The following is a 24,171-nucleotide window of genomic DNA, read 5'->3' as shown; positions in this document are numbered from 1 at the left end:
AGAAGACGAGGACGTCGACGCGGGGGTTCCCGCCGAACGACGGGAAGAAGAAGAGTCAGAGGATGAAGACATTGTACCAACATGAGGGTGCCAACGGAGAAAGAACGCAGGGAGGGTCCGAGAGCCTTGAAGATTTTTGAGAAGTTTGAAGAAAGTGGGAAGAAGAGGGAAGAAGAAGGGCATTTAAAGGGGGGAGAATCCCAAAGAGCGGCCACGTGTCACCCTCTCATTGAAGAAGAGGAGGGTGACAAGAAGTGAAGGGACGCCGCATTTAATGCCTGGGAAGTCGGGGTGACGGTTCAGGCCTAGGGTTAACCTGTAAACGGCGTGTCTACCCTAGGCTAGAACCGGGTAGCAGTGACCTAGATTGTTAACCGGAGGCCCATTGTAGGCCCTGTGTTAGGAATAAATTGTAATTGATTTTGATATGCCATATTGTAAATCGTAGATCCCCAATTTTATTTTGGATAGACTAGTCGAGTCATAGACCAAGAAAGGGAAAAATAAATTCATTAGTTGAGGAATTGGAGTACAAGCTTTTTGCAATTCACATGGAATTTCTCATCAATTATCTACCGCTAGAACACCACAACAAAACGGTGTTGCCGAAAGAAGAAACCGAACGCTTAAAGAAGCCGCACAAGTGATGATCAGTGCAGCCGGTCTCCCGAAACGATATTGGGCGGAAGCTATCAACACTGCTTGCTAAACTCAAAATTGAAGCATGATCCACAAGCAGTATAACAAGACGCCATATGAGCTTTATAAAGGGAGAAAACCAAATATTGGTTATTTTCATATTTTTGGATGCAAGTGCTTTATTCATATTAATGATAAATTGCATCTAAAAGCTTTTGATGAGCGTGCAGATGAAGGAATTTTTCTAGGATATTCGACTACCAGCAAAGCTTTCAGAGTGTTGAATAAAAGAACAATGGTGGTTGAAGAATCCATACACGTGGTATTTGATTAAAAATCACACGTCAATATTGATGCTCTGGACGAAAATGGCGAAAATATTGAGCAAAATGGTAACAAGTGTCATATTGATTTTTGTGATACTGATGATACGTGTGAAGAAAATATTTTGCAGGGAATGGATGAGTTGGAAATTAATTCACTAGAAAATCCCATCTCTCATCCAGTAAGAAATGAAGTGCGGGATGCAATTGGTATTGAAATTGCAAATCAACCCAGGGATGCAGTAGAAGTGGAAATTGCAAATCAGACCTTGGATGCAATTATTGGAGAAGTTGGAAATTTACAAAATGAAGCAGAAATTCGAAACAGTGCTACCTCTTCTCAACCAGTGAATCCACCCAGCACCATGCACCCTTTTGAACCAGACTTAAGATGGCTCAAAAATCACCCACCAGAATTAGTGATCGGAAATGTTCGAGATGGCGTGAAAATAAGATCATCTACCATGGAAGCATTGTTCACATGTTATCTATCACAGATTGAACCAAAAGAAGTGGACGAAGCTCTAAATGATCCAAGTTGGATTGATGTCATGCAAGAGGAACTTGATCAATTCAAAAGAAATGATGTTTGGGAACTTGTTCCAAGACCAATGAACCACAATGTTGTAGGAACTAAATGGGTCTTTCGGAAAAAAGCAAACGAAGAAGGCGTGATTGTTAGGAATAAAGCAAGGCTCGTTGCAAAAGGATACTCTCAAGAAGAAGGAATATATTTTGATGAAATCTTTGCACCGGTAGCCAGACTCGAAGCTATCAGAATTTTCCTAGCCTACGCCGCACACAAAGATTTCACTGTTTATCAAATGGACGTGAAAAGCGCATTCTTGAATGGTCTACTCGAAGAAGAAGTTTATGTCGAACAACTCCCAGGTTTTAAGGTAAAAGGCGAAGGTGATAAAGTCTACAAACTGAAAAAGGCATTGTATGGGTTGAAACAAGCACCTCGAGCTTGGTATGATACTTTGTTAATGTTCTTGATAAGCTGTGGATTCACCAAAGGCCTTGTTGACAAAACTCTATTTAGAATTCAAGATGGTGATTATATTTTATTAGTGCAAATATATGTTGATGATATTATTTTTGGAAGCACTAATAATTCTTTGTGTGAGAAATTTTCGAAGCTTGTGCAGAATAAATTCGAAATGAGCATGATGGGTGAATTGAATTATTTCTTGGGCTTACAAGTCAAACAATTGAAGGAAGGAATATTCATCAATCAAGCAAAGTACACCCGCGACTTGATAAAGAAGTTTGGCCTTGATGGAAAATCATCAATTAAAATTCCAATGAGTACATCAATAAGGCTAGACAAAGACGAAGATGGAAAAGATGTCGAACAAACGAAGTATAGAGGAATGATTGGTTCACTACTATACCTCACTGCAAGCAGGCCGGACATTTCTTATGCTGTGGGAGTGTGTGCAAGATTCCAAGCAAATCCAAAAGAAAGCCACCTCACCGCAACAAAGAAGATCATAAGATACTTGAAGGGCACAATCAATGTTGGATTGTGGTATCCTAAAGGTACAGATTTTACTCTAACTGGTTTTTCAGATGCGAATTTTGCAGGTTGTAAAATAGACAGAAAAAGCACCTCCGAAACGTGTCAATTCTTGGGAGGAAGGTTTGTTTCTTGGTTTAGCAAAAAGCAAAATTCCATCGCAACTAGTACCGTCGAGGCCGAATATATTGCTGCAGGAAGTTGTTGTGCTCAAATTTTGTGGATGAAGCAACAGTTGAAGGATTATGGAGTAAATTGTGACGATGTTAGCATATTTTGTGACAATACAAGTGCAATCGCCATCACTCACAATCTGGTGCTTCACTCAAGAACCAAACATATCGACATACGACATCATTTCATAAGGGATCATGTTGAAAAGAAAGATCTAAAAATTGAGTATATCCCTACGGAGAATCAAGTTGCAGATATTCTCACGAAGCCTTTATGCGAAACAAGATTTTCTACTTTAAGGCATGAATTGGGAATGTTGGAAATGAGCTAAGTATCACTGAATTTAATTTCTTGATCTAATATCATACATATGCTCAAATTATGTGTTTTACGTGTTTATATGTTTTTATATGTTTTTCATGTTTTCATATTTCTATGTGCTTAATTTTTACGTAAGCTAATTTGCTAAATGTGTTAAGTTTTTAATTATGAATTTGCATGTAATGTTTAACGTGATTTTATATGCCATGCAAATTAATTTGACAAAATGTGCAATTTTATTTAATCTAATTTGTTTTTGAATTGCATGTTTTAATCGTTACTTGGACCGCAAGTTATGTTCATGTTTGTGTTAATTTGTTTGCATGAACAATCTATTTGCGAATTATGTTTTATAATCTGGTTTATAATTTGCATGTTTATGTTATTTTGTGATTAGAATAATTTTTACTAGTTTCTAAATAATAGTTTATGTGTTTAAGAAATTTGTTTACATATACATGTTTAGAATGTACCGTATGCATGTATGTATTTTCTTGGTAATTTTAATTAAAATTTGGTTAGTTACCAAAATTTATGCTTATTTTAATTGGGAATAACCGTGTTTATGCATGATTATATATATGGATGTGATTTAATTGCTAATTATTTAAATTCCATATATGTTTCAAAAATTGCATGTGTAATTTACGGATATGTGTGTGATTTATGTGATCATAATTATGTGTTTAATCTGATGTGTACGTGTTTTTGAGAATAAAAAGGAAGAGATCAGATTGGATTGAAACCTCCTCCCTCTAAACCTCTACCCATAAAACCCAATCCCATTAAAACTCTTCACCTCTCAAAACTCACACCCCTTAAACTTCTATCCATAATTAATCCGACAAAATCCGACCCTCTCTCTCACAAAATCAGATCCCCTCTCCCTAAAAATCTCCTCCCAAATCCTCTCTCTCTCTCAAATCTTCAAGAATAATCAGAGGTGTCCATTCATAATCTTCTTACTCTATACACCTTACGTATATAGGGTACCTAAGAGACTGTGAAGCATTTAATGCTCTTGTCTGCTAATGATAACTCTTTTATCTTTCCTAGTAACACCTTAACAAAAAGACACCTCCACCCCTAAATGTGCCTTGTCACCACACCTATTCTAAGGGTCTCAATTGAGATTTCTATCTGAGAATTTTACCTCATCTTAAATCCTTCTTAAACCATACGAAACCCTTCGTATTCCTCTCAGACGAAAATTCCAGTTCTACCAAGATAAAAAATCTCTCTCTCTCTCAAGCTCTCAATCTCACCGGCGAACACCATGTCTGGAACTAAAGCCATGCAACCCAAAAATCTTCTTATTCTATAACAACAATTGATTGATGGGATGACGCTCAATCCAGATTTCTTCATGATTGGAGCAGTCAACAAGGAAATAGCAAATAAGATTCTCAATGCTTTGAAGGATTGTGGACTATATGATTTCTTCACCTACAAATATGTTGGAGCTTTTGTAATAGATGTGACCGAGTTCTATCTTCATGCTACTGTGAAGGACAACGTGATTCATTCTAAGGTTGGAAGAACATATGTTCAAATTTCTGAAAAAGACATCAAGAATTGCTTCAAATTCCCTGATTCAAAGTTGATGCCAGAAGCTCACCACTATGATGTTCAATCTTTCTGGGATGAAATTCGTGGTCCAAAAGCACCTGTAGCTCATGGCTTGACTGAAACAAAGAACGTGTTGAAACCGGAGTATGATATGCTTATTGAGATGGTGTACAAAATCCTTGACAACAAGCTTGGAAGTGTGGACGATCTATCTGGAACTTCCGTGAGTTTAATGAACGGAATCATGCAAGGAATAACGTTCAACTGGGCTAAGTACATCTTCAATCGCCTATTATTCTTTGTAAACAATGCAAAACTTCATGGAAGACCACTTGAAGGAAATCACTTTCTTCATAAAGTTGGGTACAGACTTATTGTTGGAGAAATTCTAAGAAAGAAGAATGTGCCTCTTAGAAGACATAAAAGTGTTGGAATCTACAGAACACTTTTCAGAAAATTTGGACCCGACTATGGCAAGAAATCAAACCAAAAGAAAGGATCTGAGGGAGGTGGTTCCACAAGCACACCACAAAGCTCTCGAAGAAGGAACAGTAGAACCGTATCGGCAGCGAGTGCACATATGGGTTCTAGCACTCCAAGCAACAGAGATCAAGAAGCCGTAAACTCGGCTCTAGCACTTATTCCATCTCAAGAAGTGGCGGAATTTGAAGCTCATGAAGTAGACATAACCGTGATGCCAGCTGAAGAAGATACCACCCAAATGGAGTTTGCAGGATTTGAAGTGCAAGTTTCAAATGACTTGCAAAGGAGATTCTCGAGTCAATCAGCAGTTGAAACTAATGTTGAACCCATTGTGTTCGACACAACACAAACCTGAGATGATCCAGAACTGATGAAGGAATTAAACCGAGTTCAAGCATGGAAGGAATGGAGACTTGAAAGATATCATTCTTTCATCTCAAAAGTTGACTCAGAGTTGATACGAAGTGAAGAATTTGCTTTTGAATGGCTTGGAACTGACTCAATGCTCGAAGCACTAAACATGGATGCAAATCAAATTTATGGACTGAAGCTTCAAGAGAAAAATAGTAAAGGAAAACGAGTGGCCGTGTAACACCCCAGATTTTCAAGATATTTAAAACTTATAAAATAAAGGTGAAATCCCATTAGATCCCAAAACATAACACAAGAGTACGGGGTGCTATGCCACACCTGAGCTAGAGAACCCAGGTGCACAGGCTAACTATCTAATATCCTTAGTAATGTAAATGTATAAACATGGCACGCAGGCCGAAGGGGAAACTATCTACTTCTACGTTCCAAGTTCTAGCGCGCTCCGGTGACCTATTCTTCTGTGCCTGAAAGCCAAATATATCTGTTCAGCGAGAGATGCTGGTAACCCACTCCAACGCGTTGAAATACAATACATATAGAGATATATATAGATATACGAAAATCATTTTGAAGCATGAAGATATATCCTACGAGACTCTAGCTTTTAAAACCGGGAATGACTCGACAGATAAGGCTAGACCCAAGCAACAGTTATAACAGGCGTATACAATCCTCAACAGGCAAGAAAGATAAAGCCGAGCACAATTAATAATCATAACCCAATGTAAACAATCCCCAACATAAATCCCTTAGTCACATCCCCCAATATACTCATAACCACAATTCCTCCATATCTCATCACATAGCACACTTTGTTAGCGCCACAGGACCAATCGCACGCCCATACATGAGGGTCAGCGCATATAGCTCTGACACGGCCCCGCAGCACCCTGCCCCGTCTCACATTACGGAGGAGCCGATCGCAACCGACTGATGGACCTTTGTCCTACATAATATTTATATACCTGACCGGTCTTAACCAGCCTGGTTAACAGTTGGGATGGTTCTCAGCCCATTCAACTGCCCATATAGTGGACCTTTGTCCTATATAATATTTATATACCTGACCGGTCTCTACCAGCCTGGTTAACAGCCGGTATGGTTCTCAGCCCATCCGACTGCCCGTATAGTGGAACTTAGTCCTATATAATATTTATATACCTGACCGGTCTCTACCAGCCTGGTTAACAGCCGGTATGGTTCTCAGCCCACCCGACTGCCCGTATAGCCCGATTGATCTCAATCAAGTCGGGGTGACACGCACACATAACACGTAGCAAGCACATGCAACCCACATAAACATATTGGGAAGGGGAGGAAACGTATAACGAAACCTATGCGTGATCCTTCACATGCTAAGAATAGTCCTAAAAGGTTCATACTCCTTTTACCTAGGTCAGCGGGATACCAATTCAACTAGCATGCAATATATAAGACTCATACAACCTACCAACGGTACCCGAAATATCAAACTAGACATAGGCACGATAGACAGAGTCCGTTGGGACACCACGGGGGTCGGGGAAACATCAAACGGGGAAGCCAAAATCCCCAATTGGGGTGCAAACCAGCGGGTAGCCGGTGGGTGAGGGATCACCCGCCGGCTGCCCGCCGGCGGTAACAAAATCGGGCAGCGGGTGCCCGGCGGGCAGCTGCCCGCCCGCCGGCTGCCCGCTGCCAGCGTTGCCCAAGGAGGCTGCGGGTAGGTGGCGGGTCCCCTACCCCCACCTACCCCCCATTGACTATTTTCATCAAGAAACGCCCTGGGAACCTTTGTGGAACCCGAAACCATGCTTGGACACTTTCAAACGCAATTGATAACACACGTAGACAATTAACGGATCAAAATCAGGAAACAATCGGCACATAACCTATCATGCTTTTCTAAACGTAATAAACACCCAATCATGCGAATTCCCACCCAATATACCAAGAATAATTCCATACGATACAACCTAGGGTTCTAATCACTTTTATGCCAACAAGAATACGATTCGTCTTCTAATTACAAGTTTCGGTACAAATAACACATAAGTATCAAGAAAGCCATACAATTATCAAGAACAACATATAATTATCAAGAACTCCACGTAATCGTTAAGAACACTATAATTATCAAGAATCTCCCGATATCAAGATCACCCATGGAATTATCCCATCAATCATCAATAATAACATCACAATTCATCAATACACAATAATATGGGGGAATCCTACGGGGGAAGTCATAGCTATGAAAATAGGTTTTGTTGAGACATGGGTTACCTCTTAGCCTTAATTAATTCATTGGCTATGAAGGGTCTTTCTTTAAGCTTTCTTGCTTTCTTGATTTCTTCTAGGGGGATTCTTGGAGCTCTTTGGGGAGGTGGGGCGTTATTCTTGTGGGGGGTTTCTAGGTGCCTCTTAAGTCCCTATTTATATATTTAGGAGTCCTAGTTAGGAACTAATATTATGGGCTTGCTAGTTCTATTTCTTTTGGGACTAAGGATTGGGTTTAGGGATAAGGGCCCGTGGACTATGGTGGGCCTTCCTAATTAATTATTGTGATTTAATTCTTTCTTTTGGGTAATTGATTAAATGATTTAATTGATCTTAGGGGTCGTAACACGGGGTGTTACAGGCCGCAGCAGCACAAGAAAATGTCACTCAAGTCCATTCTGACAATATTGAAATGGAGAATGAAGTGAGACTACAGATTGCTCTACACAGATCTTTAAATGACACTCATCGACATCCAGGTGATACTTCAAGTAATATAGCCAATGATTTTCTTGAAAATTTTGGAGAAATGACGAATGAAGGAAGTACACTTGTTGAGGTACCAATTTCAGCCTCTGAAAATCATGAGTCTATTCCTGTCAGAGTTCACTGTGCTGAACTTTTGATATCTAAAGTGACCCCACCAATATTAATATAAATGCAATGGACCCTACAAGGGATGAAGTAAGGGATCAAATTGATGGTGAAATTAGACCCTCAATTGGGGGGGGGGGGGGGGGGATGTTTGTAAGAAGCGCCAGTGCACGCTAACAACTATGTGATGTCTCTTCAAAATAACTCTCTGGAAGAAGTCAATTTAAATACAGATATTATTTCAAGAACAGAGGTTATTGAAGAAGAAACTGGAAATCAACTTCAAGAAGCCGAATCACCAGAAGAAAATTTGCAGCTTGTTGAAAATCCAGTTCTTGTTGATTCACGAAGAAATTTGTTCAAAAGTCTACACTCTCTGAACATGAGTAGAAGCCGAACCCGAGAAGGAGATGAAGATGATCTGTTAACATCACTTTTTGCAAAAGTTACAGAGACAAGTGATGTTGTGTGTCAAAAGATTGGAACTACTCTTACCGAGCAAGGACATCTCTCTTTACAACACTTTGAGGACACACGAACAAATTTGAAGGAGCTATTGGAATATCAAAATACTTTGTAGACAAAGATAGACAGAGCCGAAAGTCATTTGAAAGGAGATCTCACCGAATGATTATTGGAGATAATCCAACTCATGAAGAAGGAACGAGAAGCCACTGAGAAGATCAACAATGAAAGACACATGAGACAAATAAAAGCCATACAAGACCAGGAGACAAGGATAAACCACCTTGAGGTAGAATTATCCTCTATGGCTAACAAAATATCTGATTTGCAGGATGTTTCTCTCAAAACACATGATGGTGTTAAGCTTGTTAAAGCCAATCAAGAACAAGATTCCAAATCCCTTGGCTTTTTGATTGATAATGCCATAAGGGGGGAAGAAATTCTCAATCATCTGGCTTTACAACAACAAGAATTCATCCTTGGAAGTCAACCATAACAGCTAATTTTGACCGCCGCACCAACGAAAGGCCGTGGCCGAGGACGTGGTCAACAATCCTAAGTTGGTTTCGCTCAATTTGCAAATCCGAGTCTTGGATCAAGCTCATCGAAAGTTGCTGAAACTCGAGGATGGTTAGAATGCTCAAAAGGAACCATAACACCACAAAAACTCTGGACATCCGAGAATGTGCCAAGTATGGTGAAAAGATGGCCCAAAGCTGACCGAGATGTGGTATGAGCTTAGAGATTATACCAAGAATAATGGTGAAAGTTTGGGATTCCAAAGAAGCTTTGAAGAATGCATAATTTGGTGGGAAGCCGGAGCTCTTCCGGGCACCAATATTAAAGATGCCTTTGGACACTACATGGCTGGGAATGTGACTAAGAGGTTTGAATGTGAGAATTTCAAAAATGATATCTGCAAGATGAGAGAACATATCAAGGATATATTGAAAGCTAACATGGGAGTCAAGAAACCCAGAAGGTAATCAGATATGAACTCCTCAAAAATATGATGTTTTGGATATCTATATTTTGGAATGATTTTGGCTATAATAATATTTCCTTCTAAATCGACTAATATGAATAAATATTTCCCATGGTCTGATCTAAGTCTGTTTTGATTTATTTTGGCTATCATGTATTAGTTTGTGAATTAAAAGACAAGAATTGTCAAACGCATGCAAAAATTTGAAAAGATAAAAATTGATTAAAAATTAATCAAGGATGCGTATAGGACTTGTCTGAATTAATTCACAAGTTTTCGTTTTCCCTAGAATTATTTTTGTCAAACTCATCTTGGCTTTGTCAAAATAAAATTGAGCAAAAATTGAAATTATTTTTCAAAGACTTAAAGCCAATGTTTGAGTATAAGTTATGGCATTATCAAAAGGGGGGAAATTGTTAGGAATAAATTGTAATAGATTTTGATATGCCATATTGTAAATCGTAGATCCCCAATTTTATTTTGGTTAGACTAGTCGAGTCATAGACCAAGAAAGGGAAAAATAAATTCATTAGTTGAGGAATTGGATGAAGAAGATATAAAGCCTGAAATCAAGAATTTGCCTAGAGAAAATGGCAAACAAAAGAGGAAGATGTATGCATATGAAAATATGTACACAAGTTATGAAGACTATCATGCGAAGAAGAAATCTCTCAAAAATTATCCAAGAAGAAATCTCTCAAGAAATCAAGAAGAAATCCCTCAAGAAATCCCGAAGAAGAAAGAACGTGACTTGAAGTTTGCATGAAGCTATCTTGAAATTCAAGCATCTATAGAAAGAAAGGAGTACACCAAGTGAAACAAGATGATAACCAAAAGGTTGTATGGACGAGTTGGTAGAAGCTTGAAATATTATATACAAGGTCATAGGTTCAAATCTCATATCCTATATATTTTAAAGAAGCCAAGTTTACCCTTGGGGCAGAAGTTTCAATTTGATGGGATGAGATTTGCAAAGGGCTTCAATTCAAGGGATGAAGTTTCAATTCCAAATCAAGGAAGGAGGGATGAGATTTCAATTGCCAAATCAAGGAAGGGATGAGATTTCACTTCCAAATATAGTAAGGGATGAAGTTTACATGGGAAGAGATTCCCCAAGTCTGGAAGCAGTCTACAGACCCAGACGTGAAGTATAGAGGAAGTATAGAGGAAAATACAAGAAGAAGTTGCAGAAGCAAAAATACTAGTCTAAACTAGTAAGAGATTAAAATGAAGATTATATTTTGAAGACAGAAATCCCAAGAGGCGTGATCTACACCAGATGAAGTTTTTGGGACGCCATTTTTGCGAGAACTTCTACCTCAACTTGCAGAGAATCTCTGACATATCTGCAACATTATCTTATCCTCTAAAAAGGCTATACAGCTAGATGAAATTCAAAAATGAGAACGTTTCTTTCCAACGGACGGATTCTCATTACCAGTTATAAATAGATGAAGATTGAAGCAGAGGAAAGTAGAAGCAAGTATTTAAAGAATACAAAGAACAGAGCTAAACAGAGCATACAAAAATCAAAGAAAACTTTCCATCTCAAGAGCTTAAATTGATATATTCTTTGTGAGATAAACACTCAGAGTGATACATAGCTTACAAAAGAAATATCCAAGAGTGTTAGAATCTTCATCAACTACAAGAGACCAAGAGCATCAACGAAGAGCATCTACAGAGTCTCAAAGTTGGAAGCAAGGCAAAACTTGTTTTGGAGCAAAACAAGGGAAAGGAGGAAAGTAACACGGAGTTGTGAAATCCTGGATTGTCACACGGAGTTGTGAGATCCGAAGCAGTAGTGTCAGAAGACATTGGGCGTGATTAGTGCGGGCTTTGTGATCAAAGCACTAGATCACGGAGGATACCTTTCTACCGGATCGTAGAAGATGGGGGGAAAGTAACGCGGAGTCGTGAAATCCTGGGAAAGTAACGCGGCGACGTGAAACCCGAAGCAGCAGTGTTGGTGACACTGGGCGTGATTAGTGTGGGCTTGGTGATCAAAGCACTAGATCACAGAATTCATTGTATCTTGGAACAAAGAAGTGGTGGATATAGTGAATTGCTCTTGGAGATAAGAGCAAGTGGAGTAGGAGGATTACACCACCTCGCGAACCACTATAAATTGCCTTGTGTTCTTTACTGCTTTCTTTACTTACTGCTCTTGCTTGCTTCTCACGAGAATAATCTTGACACAATCTGCACACACACCATATCATTTATTTATTTCCGCTGTGCACCATACTCTAACAATCTAGTTAAGAGTTTCGGTTTATCTCTGGCTTAGCAATTGTGGTACTGTGCAAAAAAAGTTTGAAAGTCTATTCACCCCCCCCCCCCCCCCCCGCTCTAGACTTTCACCTTACCTCTTTTGGGACCAACACCCTGGCCTCTGGGCCCACCAAATCTGGGTCAGAAGCTTCCAGAAGGATCCAGCAAAACCCGGCTCGTCAGTTGGTGCGAGCAACATTTGTGAAAAGATCCAAGTCCAGGAGTCGGACAATTGGGTTTTGGCGACTCCTAAACGAGAAAGTCCCCGGTCGGGGAGAACTAGGAGTCGACTAACGAATATACAAAAATAAGGAAAAACATTACAAGCAGACAAAAGGACAAACAGTTTATTCGAAAAACAGCAAAGGCCTAAGACTCGGCCAAATACAGAGTACAAAGGAAAAGATGGATGATGGCTTGGCTTCCTCCTCCTCTGACGGACGAGCAGGGGGAGGACCCTGCAAGAAGTACTGAGGGCGGAAAGGTGGAGGACTCGGCTCAGGCTCCAGCACCTCGTCCAGATACACGACTGGCTTCCCATCATCAATCATCTGTAAAGGCCTCTCCAAGGCACTCGGAGACATGGCCACACCAAAAAGGGGAGGAACCTCCCACACCTCCTCCTCCTCTGGGCCCGGGTCGTCCACTACCGGTTCCACCTTGTCATCGGCCGGCTCCATGGGGACCAGATCCAGCATATCTGGGGGCACCACGATGGGATCAGAACTCGAGTCGCCCACCAGATGTCCACCGTTGGCCAGTCTCTTCTGCCTTAACTCTTCCAGGCGAGCGTGTTCCTGGTTACGAATAGAGTAACGCCGGTCGCCGACTCTGTGGCTCATGATCTAACACTTCTAAAAACGGGAGTAATATGATTCACAAAGCACAAGAGGCCCTTATATAGCCCCAAAAGAGCAAATACCTAGGCGGAAATCACGGAGAAGATTATAACTGCTGTAACAGGGCCAGATTAGACGGGAGGTAAGAATCTTTGTCAGGGGGTAGTTCTATCAGATCCGCTCGAGAAGAGTGAGATTCGCACGTTGAACTGAAAAAGATAGATTCACTAAAGATATGGGGAATATTGCAGGCGTCAGACTGAAAAGGGCCTGACAACATGGCCGACTCCCAGACCAGTCGGTCGGATGGGTATGATGAGTGCCAAAAAATTGAGAACAAAGCCCTCCAAGATAAAAGCGTAATTTTATTTATAGAAGAGGGGAAATACACAAGATAAGGAGCTTATTACATCACAAATAAATAAGAAATGCCCCTATGTAGCCCCCCTCCCCCCCCCCCCCCCCCCCGGGAATGCGGAAACGAATCCTGGCCGAGGCAGTCACTCGCCGGGAGAAGAAGAGTCGCTCCCAAAGAACATCTCCCCCGATAGTCCAGTGGGAGATGGACAGAAGGAATCCCAAAAGGCCGGCATGATTGGTGGCGCCACCGGCTCCTCGTCATCCGGGTACATTTCCAGATACCGAGCGAAATCGGCGTCAGCCATCAGGTCCGTAGCCGGCCCATCCAGGTCGTCAAGAGGAATGGAAAAGGTCATGCGAAAGGTCAACTGTTCTGGGACGGCCACCTCCACGAAGGACCCGTCCTGAGCAGTAACCCTGGCAGCGGCCGGGGGCGGCAGATTGATTGAAGTCGGAACATTCTCCGTACAAGTAGGGGTCGGCGGCTGTTGAATAGAGGAAGTGGCGCCGGGGGGAGACCTCCGAGAAACCGGTCGAGGAGCCTTCTTCTTGTTTTCCCTCTCGGGCCGGGTTCGCTTGGAAGGTAGAGGGCGTCGAGGCGACCCGAAGTCGATCCGCTTTCCCTTCAAAGGCGAGCGACCCATAGCTGATCAGTGAGGTGATGTAAAGAGAACAAGAGGCTACTTATAGGAGCCATCCGGAGCTAGGAGAATCCGAACGGCTCCGTTGAATCCGGGAAGATGGCGAATGATCAGGGTGTTACAAGGTCCATTCAATACGGAGATTCGATGATTAAGAAGGCAATCAGTTACTACTTTCCCACACCCGGATTAGTGGACCGAGCATGAGAAAGTGACGGACTAGTTGATGGGGTGAGGACCCCGGCCCAAAAGGACGGGCCCAAAGAACAAGGTATAAGTAACCCAAGATAAGAAGTATGAGTTAGTGAAAGAAGAAGCCCAGTAGAGGCCTGGGCCGAGTCCAGGAGTCGGCCCAGGCCCAAGTAGAAAAGGTGACTCGGCCCAGGAGTCGGTTAGAAGCATTCAAGTCGGTCCAAGAGCCGTTAGGAGGCACTCAATGCAGCATTCAAAGAGAGCTCGACCCAACGGACCGTTGGAAGCCCAGAGAGCCGTTGGCCGGCTCGGTAACGGCGCCCGAACGGTCGCGTAGCATAATTAGCCTTGAAGGCAATAGTTAATGTACTTCAATTTGGCTGGAGGAGCGCCTACTATATAAAGGCCCCTCCACCCTTGTAATTAAGGGGGGCCATGCCCAGTGAATAAGAGACACACATTCTAGCTATTATTTCGACTATTATCCCTTTGCTAAAAGCTTTGTGAAAGGTGAATCCACCAACCAAGGTTGTGTTGGACCTCCCTGGGCCCAAAAACCCAAAAACCAACATTACCATTATCAAGTATTTGATTCCACTAAAAAATATTTATGATTCTTTACAACGTAGTATCTATTCTACACTAGATTTCCCCACTATTGAGGTTTGAAATAATAATTGGGATGTCATCACATTACATGATAATTGGCATATGAAATTTTAAAATTTATACCCATTGATAAAACAAATTGATCTGGCAGGCATGCGAATCGATCAAATATCCTAAGAAATAATAGGAAAATGTATGAATTGTATAGTGAATGGAATTGCCATTATTAAATCCTAGAGAGAAGATGATAGCAATAGGCTTAAAGAATCCTTCTTATCAAGTGTTGTAGAGAAGAAGAGAAAAGACCCCCTTTACTTGAAGGGTTAGGGCCCTTATATAAGTGGAGGTCCTGACCCTTCAAGAACAAAAAAATTCATAAAGGGCACTTTCCGATCCGAACACTGAACAGGTGCACAATACATATATAGGGAGGTATACTCAAGAAATAATCTTTATCACCCATATATGTATGTGTATATATTTGTTTGAGAAAATGGTCAAATAGACCCCTAAACTTTACCCCAAAGATCAATTAGGCACCTAAACTTTAAAAAGGGTCAATTAAATCTTCAAACATGTCAAATTAGGTCAATGAAACCCAAAAACCGGTAAATGACCTGTTATTATAGGTCATTTCAATTCCGGCGATGAATTCTGACCACCGGCACAAATTCCGGCCACCGGTGACAAAATCCGGCCGTCCGGTCGTCTTCTCCTGTGGAAGACGACCGGACAGCAGGAATTTGTCGCCGGTGGCCGAAATTTGTCGCCGGTGGCTGGAATTCATCGTCGGTGGTCGGAATTCGTCGCCGGAACTGAAATGACCTATAATAATAGGTCATTTATCGGTTTTTGGGTTTCATTGATTCAATTTGACATGTTTGAGGGTTTAATCGACCCTTTTTAAAGTTTAGGGACTTAATTGACCTTTGGGGTAAAATTTAGGGGTCTATTTGACCCTTTTCTCTATTTGTTTTATATATTATTTATTTTTATTTTAATTAATTAATTTCCATTAAAACAAATAAGTATTTTTCTGGCAAGTCAATAGATATAACCAATCACAGGCCAACTGACTGTCTAGAATATCATGACCCATCTTTCAACAAGACAATAGGCTATTTTGTGGGATTAATGTACCAAATGTTCATTTATGTTCTATAACAGATTTTGCATATAACTAAATGCATTTATCACTTCAAAGCATCATGTGATCAATAACAAGCATGTATATATAATGTAGAGCCTAACTTCATATATATAAATTGTGAGAATAAATAAAACAATTTATATTTTCAAACTCATATATATATTTATTTATTTATAGGGGTCAAAATACTTATCTTGCAAAACATGTAAGCATTGCCACCAAAATAATGATTGAGCTCATCTTCCTCAATGGTGTTCTTTGGAGTCCAAGTAGAAGTAGCAAGAATTGAAATAATCACATTTTGACCACAACCCCCATTATCATTTCATTGAAGCAGCATAAAGATTGACTTTGTTTCTCAATGTTTCTCCTCATTATATTCCATCACAAATTCTGATGCCTTTAAATTCTTCATGCATGCAATCTGGCAGTGAAGTCTATTTTGATTCTTCTTCGCACTTTTCTATTCTGCCGACACTACGGTTTGAGTTGCGAGACTACCTTTTACGTGAATTGTTTGGAGCCAACAATAGACGGCAGTGTTGCTGTCTTCCCCTTCGGCGAAGTGCAACAACAACGACGCCAACAATAGACGGCGGAAGCAGCAGCGGATCGGCGAAGCGGATCTGTCCTCCCTCTCCCCGGCGGCTTCGAAGGAGATCGACGGCACGGCTGGATCTAATGCGGTCGACCTCCAGGCCCCCAAGAAACTCCCGATCAAATTGTTGCGCGGTTCTTGGAAGATCTTCGAAGAGCCGGATATTATGTTCCATCACCGGCAATTTCACGTCTAACGACCGGCAATCATCCTCAGCCCCTCAGGTGCTCTAGGCTGATCACTATCAGATTGATCAGTGTGATCGTAATCAAGGTCCGAGACCTTCTGGTGACTTACGCATTTTCCCCCAGCCTTCATCGCCGCAGCAAGTACAGACGTCCGATCGTCGAACTGAAGATCGCCGGCTGCCTCCTGGGGCGTGACCGATCAGAAGCACGGAGAAGACCGATCGTCGGCTGCGACGCAACCAACCTGGTCTGGTCCGGAAAGTCGGCATCACGCGGAGATTGTTGGAACCGTTGGTGAAAAACAAATAATAATCAAATAAAAATAAGATTATTATTTTCTGGAAAAAGAGGGAAGGAAAGATGGAGAATTTGGCTAGTGTTTGATGTTGGGTTTTTGCAAGAGTCAAGTGATCACTCTTTCCTTAAAACCTTATTTGCCACCTCCCAAAGATGCTAGGAGCATTGTGGCCTAGGCTTCCCAGGATAAAACTTGCTATGATTCTGAGCATTCAAACAAAGAATTCGGCGAGCAAGACAAGACTATGAACACAATATGGCTAAAGAAAGAGTAGAAGAAGAGAGGTTTTGAGGCTAAAATATGAACTTTCTTGTTCAGTTTTTTCTGTGTGTAAATCTCTACTGCCTCTACCCTCTCTTATATAGGAGTGGAGGATTTAAATAGCTTTTAATTAGGCACTTAAGGGCACCTCTCCACCTTCCTTTAACAACAACCATCAACATGGGTTTCAATTCAAAATTAAAAATTGGAATTAACTCAAAGAATTAATTCCGTAACAGTAGAGTTGAACACCCAACGGTCACAAAATAGGACAAGTTCGTGCAGGCCGAAACTTTCAGTTTCGACCACCAGGCCGAAACATGGAAGTTTCGGCCAGGGCCCTTATACAGTCTCGGCCCGCAAGGCCGAGACATTGGCTTCGGCCACATCTAGTGGCGCCAGGCCGAAACATGGAAGTTTCGGCCAGGGCCCTTATACAGTCTCGACTCGCAAGGTCGAGACATTGGTTTCGGCCACATCCAGTGGCGTGTGTTGGAAAATGATTCCGAAGTCCAGTGGCGTGTGTTGGAAAATGATTCCGAAGTCCAGTGGCGTGTGTTGGAAAATGATTCTGAAGTTTGGCATAACTTATGCCACGAGCTCGGGCTTGAATCAAGCCTTTTCAATCTCGTCTAGTTGGAATTTGATTTGCACCCACCCCACCCCCCCGCGCGAGAGAGCCTCTATGCTATACAATTCTACAAGCTTCAAAAGAGCTCTTGTATATAAGGGGGGCAAATCGTTTTGCTCACTTTTTCCCTTCATTTTCCAACTCAAATGGGTCTACTTTGAGAATCAATATCTCATTCACCCATTATCCGTTTTGAGCGTACAATATATCAATCTCTTCGTCTCACTACGAAGAACCCGAATCCACTTTGACCCGACCCAAATCGGAAGTGGACCCCACTGATAATTGTACCACAAAATATAGCCACTTAATATGCCATTTTATGTCATTTTAAGATATTTTTTCCAATAGAGATCTACGATCGCCGTTCACCCCATTCACGGAAACACGCGGCAGGGGCAACGAAGGCGAATACGAAAGGGAAAACGCAGATGCAGATTGAAACAAATGGAAATACGAATTGAAGATTGATACAAGATATAATACCAAAGCAAATCTTTAATTCCTTTTCTTTAATCTCACGCATATAATCTCATGCCACGCAAATAGGGAAAAATTAAACAAAATAATCCATGGATTCATATTTGCAGATACATGCAGATTCATATTAAACAAAATAGGGAGCAACATATGATATGATATTTAAAAAAAAAAAACACAGATTCACAGATTCACGCGGATGCATATTGAAACAGATTCATATTACCATTCACTGAAGATTGATGGAAAGCTTCGTGCTGATAACGTGTTAAATAATGAAATTTACAGAGAAAGAAGTAGAGAACAAAATAGGAAGCAACATACAGCGGCGAAGCCACATGTAAGTTGCAGGGGCGTTGCTTCCCCACCAATTTTTTTTTTTTAATATTATTATTGTAGTTTTTTTTTTGACCCCCTCAATAAATATTTGTCATTTTGTCCCCCTCCAAGCAGGCTTCTAGGGTAATTTAGTGCATTGGTAATTTGCTATTTACCTAGTTAGTTTTTTAATTTGCAAATGAAATACATTGCAATTGTGCTTATTATAATAATAAATTGTCATTTTGTTATCGAATTCTTTAAATTTCTACAATTTTAATCTTTGACTATTTGTTTATTTGTTTTCGTTTTAGTTAATTCAATTGATTTGTCAAAAAAAAAAATTTAACTCTATAAACATCGGAAGTTTGAGTTGAAATGAAAAAGATACAAAAAATTGATCATTTCTTTAAAATAGAAAGAATTTTGATGATTCAACATCTCAAGTAAATCATTTACAAGTATTGAGCCATTGAATTCAGGAAGACGTTCTAAATTTTAGTAGATTTGTAATATAATGATGTATTTTGGAATATGTTAAATAAATATTAATGTATTTTATTATTCTCTCTCAAATTGTGATTGGCCCTCGCATCAACAAATCATGGCTCCACCCCTGGAAACATATCATATGATATTAAAAACAATTAAAAAGAAAAAAAACAGATTCATAGATTCACACGGATGCCATATTGAACGAAGATTGATCGAAAGCTTCGTGCTGATAACGTGTTAAATAATGAAATTTACAGAGAGAGAAGTACAGTACGAAATAGGGAGCAACATATGATATGATATTAAAAATAAATAAATAAATAAATAAATCAAAAATTCACATATTCACGCGGATGCATATTGAAACAGATTCATATTACTGTTCACCGAAGATTGATCGAAAACTTTGTATTGTTTTTTAATATTAGTATTGTAGTTTTTTTTTTGACCCCCTTAATAAATATTTGTCATTTTGTCCCCCTCCAAGCAGGCTTCTACGGTAATTTAGTGCATTGGTAATTTACTATTTACCTAGTTAGTTTTTTAATTTGCAAATGAAATACAATGCAATTGTGCTTATTATAATAATAAATTGTCATTTTGTTATCGAATTCTTTAAATTTCTACAACTTTAATCTTTGACTATTTATTTATTTATTTATTTATTTTCGTTTTAGTTAATTCAATTGATTTGTCAAAAAAAAAAAATTAACTCTATAAACATCGGAAGTTTGAGTTGAAATGAAAAAGATACAAAAAATTGATCTTTTCTTTAAAATAGAAAGAATTTTGAAGATTCAACATCTCAAGTAAATCATTTACAAGTATTAAGCCATTGAATTCAGGAAGACGTTCTAAATTTCAGTAGATTTGTAATATAATGATGTATTTTGGAATATGTTAAATAAATATTAATGTATTTTATTATTCTCTCTCAAATTGTGATTGGCCATCGCATCAACAAATCATGGCTCCACCCCTGGAAACATATCATATGATATTAAAAAAAAAAAACAGATTCACAGATTCACACGGATGCCATATTGAACAAAGATTGATCGAAAGCTTCGTGCTGATAACGTGTTAAATAATGAAATTTACAGAGAGAGAAGTACAGTACAAAATAGAGAGCAACATATGATATGATATTAAAAATAAATAAATAAATAAATAAATAACAAATTCACATATTCACGCGGATGCATATTGAAACAAATTCATACTACCGTTCACTGAAGATTGATCGAAAACTTTGTGCTAATAACGTGTTAAATAATGAAATTTACAGAGAGAGAAGTAAAGTACAAAGTCAGGGAGATATATCCATTCATCTTACTCATCTCTTATCATTGATACATACTACATACATACATATACACACACACACACACACACACACACACACACACACACACACACACACACACACACACACACACACACATATATATATATATATATATATATGTATGTATGTATGTATGTATGTATGTATGTATTCGCATTTTCCGTGAATGGTTGAGATTATAAGATATTCTTAAAGTAAATAAGGATATTTTGAAGGATTAATATTTGATGCACCACCAGTGTATAGATGCTATACACTGGCGGTGAATGAGAAGATGACACATCATTAAAGTATAAAATCAATGTTAATCGGGTCCTTTTTTGTAAAATATCTAAGACTTGTATTCTTTTAGAAAATTCTTTTATTTCTAATTGACAAAATATATCTACTTTCCTAAACATATTTATTACTTAATTATTATATATTTAATTATCTAATTATTAATAATGATAACAATTCTAAAACTTGTAAAACAATTCGCATTCAGTAATATGTTACTACGTATCACTTATAATAATAATAATAATAATAATAATAATAATAATAATAATAATAATAAATTTTTAAATCTGTTATCATTCTTGTAAAAGAATTCAACATACGTTCAGTATCTAATTATTTATTTTTTTTTAAAGAAATTATTTCTAAATTATTATATTTATAACTAAGAATTCTTTAATTTTAATTAACAAAAATCATCTAATTTCCTATATGTATCTTAATTCCTAAATCTATTTAAACCCCTAAACTCCTAAATTTAAATTACAACCTTAGTTACTATTGCCACCCATGAATAGAAGCATATTTCAGGTTAAAGACTATTGTCACCAAGTACCAAAATGTAAAAAGAGAAAACATAAGAGATATGAAAAATATAGTAATTACAATTGTGACACCCCGAAATCCAAATTCAATTAAGGAATTAATCCTATTTCAATTTGTAATTTGATTCCTTAAATTCTTGAAATTTAATAGTTGGGGACTAGTAATTGACTAGTCAACCCCAAAGTCAAAGTTGTACATTGAGCTTTGTAAGGAGTTCCCTTGTTCTTTACACTTCCTTAAGCTAGTAAGGGTATTCTTGACCTTTCACTTGTTGTTGGTATTGTAACCTAACCTAGTAGACCACCTTCGCCATTCTCTCCTTACACTTTTCTAAAAAACTAGCTCCACCTTCTCTCTAAATGGTGAGTAGCTTTTCTTCCAAGCTAAGTTGAAGCTTTGCCAAAACTTCAAGAGTTGCTTCCAAGATTCAACCTTTCATATATTTGGGCATCTAGGAGGGTAAGATCTAAGGTCATCTTGTGTTTTTGGTTTTATCTAAGGTGTCTTTTCTTAAAGATAGGATCTTTATGATCTTTTGGTATGTTCTTGAAGTGGGTTTGGAAGGTGAGCCTTGAGAGGAGCTTGTTGAGGTGTAAAGTGAAGTCTTTAGTCTACAATAGGTAACCCATGCTCTACAAAATCTATTTTGCTTACCTATGTGAATATTTCTTGGATTCTACATGTGTTTTGCTATGAAATGTGAGTGTTTATGTATTGTCTTGTGAAAATGCATATCTAGAGCTTGTGTTTAGGGTTCATTTGTGCCATTGCTTGACATTTCCTTTGATTCAAGTCATTTTGTTGTATTGGGTTAGATTTGGCATGTTTTGGACTTGAATTTGAGCTTGGAGTTGAAAATCCCCGAAGGGATTATTTGTGCAGGTATACGTACCCGCGGGCGGAACGACGGGTAGAGCTCCAACCCGCCGCCCACCCGCGGGGAACATATGGCTGGTGGGTAGTGTACCCGCGGGTGAAACCACGGGTGGGAGCCTACCCGTGGGTCCACCCGCGGGGAACACTTTTGTGTTGGATTGGGATTTATTCCCCGTGATTCTTTTGACTCGGTATTTGGTCTTTTGACTTCCCGATGTTCTTTTGTGGAACTATTTGAGTGTCTTCTTGATGTTTCGTATGTCTAGAACTATATGGTAGGATTCCATGTAGGTTTTGGTGTCTTGAATCGTGCTATTCAACATTGTGTTTCGTTGAACCGTGATGAGTCTTGTGTGTTCTTCGGAACTATATTTGGTTTACCCGTTTGATAAGCATGCTAGTTTGGTGTTTAAATGCTAGCATGTGTGTTGTTTGTACCTTCCTATTGGTTGATGATAACTTGTGTTATTCATCGTTGTTGTTGATGGACTGTGATCCATTCCTTGATTGAGTATGGTTTCATATCTTCGTTGTGATCCGTTGATTGATTCCTGTTGTGGTGTGATGTGTGTGTGGCTTTACCTGGATTGCACGATTAGTGGTATGGGACACTAGTCACCAAGGTATTGCATCGGTCCTCGTGGTGGACGTGACGTGATTATGGAGTTTGTGACCTTTGTGTAAGGTTCACGTGATTCTTGGGTGGCAATTGTTGCCGTGTGTGTGTACAGTACCCTCGTGTACTATGAAATTGGTGGTCTTGTTGGTGGTTTGTTGGTGGGGGACGACGGTCCCAGGAGGGAAAAGGTTGGACTAAGAAGTACAGGGGTCCTAGAGGTAATGGTTGGAAGAAGATACAAGGTTGGGGGTAGCCATAAGGTTGGAACCGGGCATAAGGAAGGTATATCAACTCGTGATGGGTGATGTCACGAGGGCTTGTGTAGCCGTTGTTGTGAGTCTTCTTCTTGTGACGTGTGTAGTCACAAGGGCATGTGTTGCCTAGGCATGTGTTTCCATCAGTCTTGTCTTTATCTTTTGTGTTGTGGTATCCTTTGTGGTTTTGAGATGTGTTCCCGTATCCTTGTTGAGAGAGTGTTGAGTCTTGTGTTGACTATTACTCTTGGTTTTGTACTTATATATATGTATTCCATTTCGAAAATGGCTTTACAACTTATATCCTATATATGTATGATATTTCACATGTATTGGTGGGTTACCAGCATTATTCGCTGACCGGGCGTCGTCCCATGTTTTATTGTGTTCTTTCAGGTGATGTCTAGACGAGTATGCGGTCTAGTGCTTGCTAGTTTAGCTTCTCCCTCTTTGTTTTATGGCATGTGTGCCAGTTTAGATGTAGCACTTTGAGACTATGGATTAGATGTAAACATTGCAGATGTTGCCGTAGCGTTCATCCTTTTGGTGAACGTGGCATAACACCCCGTGTTTTGGATTTATGTTTATCTAGTTATCTTTCAGTCTTCCGCTGTGTTTGTTGTTTAGCTCAGTTATCTGCATGTTTAAGGCTTTTAAATAGCTTGTTTTTAGGGGGTGTTACAACAATGTTCATCATTCTTAGCCACTAACAAAACCATACATGTTATGCTCTTAAAATTGAAGACCCAAAACCCATAAATCAAGTTACAAACTCAACCTTTCCACTCTATATCAACAGTATAGTTTTTTAGAGTTTACAAATTACAAAATAATAATAATAATAATAATAATAATAATAATAATAATAATAATAATAATAATAATAATAATAATAATCAATAACTTACAAGAGAATTTCAACAATAAAAATTAGATATAAAAAAACATCTTACAGAAGAGAACTCTTTACTAATAGAATACTGATAAAGATTTAGACAGAGAGAAACGATTGACAGGTTGGGTTCTTCTGACAGGGAAAATTTGAATTTTGATGAATATATATTCTTACAAGATGTTGCAATTGTTTCTAATAGTGACTAAGGTTGTAATTTAAATTTAGGAGTTTAGGGGTTTAAATAGATTTAAGAGTTAAGATACATATAGAAAATTAGATGATTTTTGTTAATTAAAATTAAAGAATTCTTAGTT

This window comes from Ipomoea nil, unplaced genomic scaffold (genome assembly GCF_001879475.1).
Source record: "Ipomoea nil cultivar Tokyo-kokei standard unplaced genomic scaffold, Asagao_1.1 scaffold2165, whole genome shotgun sequence".
Taxonomy (NCBI): domain Eukaryota; kingdom Viridiplantae; phylum Streptophyta; class Magnoliopsida; order Solanales; family Convolvulaceae; genus Ipomoea; species Ipomoea nil.
This window is presented reverse-complemented; position numbering follows the sequence as displayed.